The sequence below is a fragment of the Lissotriton vulgaris genome, chromosome 4_1 (genome assembly GCF_964263255.1).
Source record: "Lissotriton vulgaris chromosome 4_1, aLisVul1.2, whole genome shotgun sequence".
Taxonomy (NCBI): domain Eukaryota; kingdom Metazoa; phylum Chordata; class Amphibia; order Caudata; family Salamandridae; genus Lissotriton; species Lissotriton vulgaris.
This window is the reverse complement of record NC_141691.1, coordinates 1,644,745,550-1,644,750,725: the sequence shown is the minus strand read 5'-3', so window position 1 is coordinate 1,644,750,725 and position 5,176 is coordinate 1,644,745,550.

Genomic DNA, 5,176 nt, shown 5'->3' with positions numbered 1-5,176 from the left:
CCCTTAGGTGCCGATAGGTTATGAATTAGCCTGAACTGGCCCTCCTCCTTCTTTAGCAGCACGCCGAGAGGCGAGAAAATGAAATTAGGTACAGGAATTTTATTAAAAGGACCCGCTATCCTACCTAGGCGCAGTTCTTTAGCAATTTTTGTCGCTACCACTTCTGGGTTGTCCCTAACCAATAGCTGGTTTCTACATTCAGCCGTTCTGGTATATCCCAACGCTGGGATCCTAAAACCCTGCCCAAACCCTTCTTGCAACATACTTGCAGAGGCATGGTCTGGGTACCTGTTCAGCCAAGGAGTCATAGCCAGAATGTCAACGGGCGAATGAGACACCAGCCGTCCTCCCTCCCTTTTATTTTTAAGTTTGATTTATTGAAGAAAATAAGGGGGGAGGGGAGGAGGGGGGGAGTGGGGAGGAAGAGTTACAGTAAGTAAATATATAAAATAATCAATGCATTAACAACTCTCATGTAAAGTAAGCATAACAAGCATGAGGAATTATGAACAAAAGCATGTGGGTACAAATGAAAGGTAAAAAACATAATATTGAAAGTTAATAGTTACAGCAATCGGGTAATAAGAAAATCATGGGGGTTTACGTACTTCAACTGTGGTGAGATCAAGGGAAGGATGTACAGGAGCAGTTGAGGAAAGGTATGTTACTAAGGAAAGACAAATCAGGTCCCCTTTAATAGCCAAGAATATGGGGGAAACATAGTTTGTATCCAAACGGTGATGAAAACAGACCGCATTCCACCAAGATTGGTAGGAAATATTTGCAGATTGTTTCCAGTTTGAAGTGATGGTGTGGAAAGCTACAGCTAGAAAGAGGTCAAGTAAAAGATAATGGCTGGAAGAAAGAGGAAGTTCTGGTGAAAGGGAACCTAGAAAAACTAGTGTAGGGGAAAAGGGAACCTGGAAGTGAAAAACTTTTTGTATTTCCTTCCAAACTAATTGCCAGAACTGGGCAGTAGGAGGACAGTCAAAAAGCATATGAGAAACCTTGAGAAGAGAAGCCTAGCTGATGCTGATCTAGGGGATGAACTGGCAGTAGCCGAAATGCAGATTCAATTTCTGACTTTGCCAGCAAGACTCCAGGTCCCAGAGTCCTCAACATACCCACTGCTTGGTCAAAGGACGCATACCTGACGCTAAAATGTCTTCATCAATGGCGTCATTTAACGATGCGCCCTTAGGTGCCGATAGGTTATGAATTAGCCTGAACTGGCCCTCCTCCTTCTTTAGCAGCACGCCGAGAGGCGAGAAAATGAAATTAGGTACAGGAATTTTATTAAAAGGACCCGCTATCCTACCTAGGCGCAGTTCTTTAGCAATTTTTGTCGCTACCACTTCTGGGTTGTCCCTAACCAATAGCTGGTTTCTACATTCAGCCGTTCTGGTATATCCCAACGCTGGGATCCTAAAACACTGCCAAAACCCTTCTTGCAACATACTCGCAGAGGCATGGTCTGGGTACCTGTTCAGCCAAGGAGTCATAGCCAGAACGTCAACGGGCGAATGAGACACCAGCCGTCCTCCCTCCCTTTTATTTTTAAGTTTGATTTATTGAAGAAAATAAGGGGGGAGGAGAGGAGGGGGGAAGTGGGGAGGAAGAGTTACAGTAAGTAAATATATAAAATAATCAATGCATTAACAACTCTCATGTAAAGTAAGCATAACAAGCATGAGGAATTATGAACAAAAGCATGTGGGTACAAATGAAAGGTAAAAAACATAATATTGAAAGTTAATAGTTACAGCAATCGGGTAATAAGAAAATCATGGGGATTTACGTACTTCAACTGTGGTGAGATCAAGAGAAGGATGTACAGGAGCAGTTGAGGAAAGGTATGTTACTAAGGAAAGACAAATCAGGTCCCCTTTAATAGCCAGGAATATGAGGGAAACATAGTTTGTATCCAAACGGTGATGAAAACAGACCGCATTCCACCAAGATTGGTAGGAAATATTTGCAGATTGTTTCCAGTTTGAAGTGATGGTGTGGAAAGCTACAGCTAGAAAGAGGTCAAGTAAAAGATAATGGCTGGAAGAAAGAGGAAGTTCTGGTGAAAGGGAACCTAGAAAAACTAGTGTAGGGGAAAAGGGAACCTGGAAGTGAAAAACTTTTTGTATTTCCTTCCAAACTAATTGCCAGAACTGGGCAGTAGGAGGACAGTCAAAAAGCATATGTTTGAGATCTGCAAAGGGATGAGGACATGACCAACAAGTAGAGGGAACATCTGATGCAAAACGGGAAAGAGCCAATGGGGAGAGTAAAGTTCTGTTATAAATGAAATATAAAGTTTGGGTGGTATTTGCAGCTCTAGCTCTAGGTTTTATGAAGTTTAGTCCATATTTTGTCCCAAAAAGGAACAGGCAAATTCTGAGAAATATCTGTTTCCCAGGCAGTCTCAATACGAGATTTTAGTCTATCGTTAATAAAACGAAAAGAGTTATACAGAGCAGATGCAGAAGGAGAAGTTTCCAATAAGAGGGAGGTGGATCTACATTCTAAAGGAACATCGTTGGAAGGAGATAGGGAGCGAAGATAAGAGATCAAGACTGGAAGAAGGGTAGCGTGTTGTGCTCGAGCATAAGTGGGTATTGAAAAGAGGGATTGAAGTTCCTGAAAGGAGAAAGGAGTACCCTGAGAGAGTCATTGAGAAATCCAACATATCCCTCGAGAATGCCAAGTTTTCCAGAAGATGGAGCGGTTACGGATTTTGAGAAGTGAATTGTTCCAGATCGGTTGTTCGTGAATGGAAAGAAGGGAGGGATAAGATGAAGACAGAAATGGTAGAAGTAGTTTCTGAGAATGAGAAATGACAGGCGTGCGAAGCCGAGTTAAGGAAGAAGTGAAGGACATGAATTCACGAAAGGTAAATGGGGAGATGAAGGAGGATTCTATACTCAACCAGACAGGAGCATAATGAGGAAGATCAGAAGAAAACCAGCGAATTGATTGTTTCAAATCAAATGCTTGATGATATTCCCTAAAATTAGGAAAATGAACCCCAGAATCAGCCTTGTCCTTTCGTAATGAAGCAAGAGCTATCCTAGGACGCCTGCCATTCCACAGAAATTTCAATAATAAAGAGTCAATCTTTTTGAAGAAAGAAATTGGGATTTGTAAAGGGAGCATGGAGATAGTATAAAGAAGAAGGGGGGATAACATCATCTTTATAGAGTTGAGCCGGCCCCACCAGGACAAGAAAAGTGGATGCCAACGGAAAATAGCCGTATCCATTTTCTTGTAAATATAATCAAAGTTCAGTTTAAGAGTATCGGATAAAAGGGGGGCAAACCAAACTCCCAGATATTTAATTTTAGAAGGTTGCCATGAGAAACCTGTTTGAGAGAAAAGATGTTTCTGGCAGAGAGGGTCCACAGGCAGGATTTCACACTTATCGGCGTTTAAGCGATAACCAGAAACTGAAGAGAAAGAAGAGACTTGCTGAAGAAAGGCTGGAATAGAGGTAATAGGATTGGAGCAATAAAAAAGAATATCATCAGCATAAACCGAGAGCTTAACCTGATGAGAACCAAATTGAAAACCAGAGATATCATTGTCTAGACGGATTTTAGTAAGAAAAGGTTCTAAGGCTAACACGAAAAGTAAGGGGGAGAGGGGGCAACCCTGCCGAACACCTCTATGTAAAGAGAAATAGTCTGAGGACATCCCGTTAACAAAGATAGAAGCCTGAGGATTGGAATAAAGTAAAGACACAATAGAAATAAATTTGGAAGGGATGCCAATCCAACGCAAAGCCTGAAACATGAAGTTCCATCCAATCCTGTCAAAGGCTTTTTTCGCATCTAAAGAGATAGCTGCGAATGGAAGAGCCAAAGAGGAAGCTTTACTAAGTATATTAAGGAAAACACAGGAATTATCAGAGGAAAGACGCCCTTTGACAAACCCCGACTGCTCAGGACCAATGAGATCTGGTAAGAGGGGATCCATGCGTAACGCTAGTATCTTGGCTAGAATTTTAATCAGTGTTAACCAAAGATATTGGTCTGTAATTTTTGCATAAAGAATGATCTTTATCTTCCTTGGGGATCAAACAAATTAAAGCCTGTTGAAAAGAACCACTTGAGGAGCCCGCTCCAAGGAAGCTTTGAAATAAGAGTAGGAGTTTAGGAAGAAGAAGAGAGGCAAAGTGGTTATAGAACTCAATAATAAATCCGTCAGGACCCGGAGATTTACTGTGACGCAATTTGGAAACAGCATTGGAGACTTCGGAAAGTGAAATGTCTCGTTCCAGGGAGTGAAAAGCAACATAGGAGACCGGAGGAGAGGGAAGAGATTGAAAATAAGAAAGGAGATCAGCAGGCGTCGGTACCTGTTCAGGAGTATAAAGATTATTGTAAAATTTTACAAATTTGGTGAGGATGTCCTTATTTTTAAATGTAGACTCTCCAGAAGAAGTCTTGATAGATTCAATCTTTGTACGTTCCTTTCGTATCTTTTGTAATTGGCCAGAAGTTTTCCCATTTTAGTCTTACCTCCATAATATCTGGAGTTACATTTTAACAAGATATTAGAAGCAGCATCGGTTGTGAATTTATTAAATGAAATTTTTGCATCAATAAGTGATTTAAGGGAAGATTCAGATTTAGAAGCGTAATAGGCAAGTTCTAAAGATTTGATATCAGCTAAGATTTTCTCCGACTTAGCCTCACAGAGTTTCTTCCGCCTAGCCACAAAATTAATAATAAAACCCCTAGAGGCTGCTTTAAATGAGTCCCAAACCATAACAAAAGAGGAATCAGGGGTGTGATTCAAGAGAAAGAATTCCTTGGCAAAGGCAGTAAATTCGGTACAAAAAGTGGGCTCCAGAAGCAAAGCATTATTGAAACGCCACCTGCCAGAGTGGGGAGAAAAAGGTGGTAAGTCAAGATCTACAAAAACTAGGGCATGGTCAGAAAGCAGGATGGAGCCAATTTCAGAATGGACAGCATGCTGGGACAGGGGTTTACTAAGGAAAATATGATCAATGCAGGTTTGGGATTGATGAGGAGGGGGAGAAGAAACTATATTCTCTAATATCTGGGTTACACAGTCTCCAAATATCTACTAAAGCATTATTTTGAAAAAAAATTAAAAATTGAGTGTGCATCCTGGAAGGGGCAAATTTGACTTTGGACTGTCGGTCAAGGAAGGGGACAAC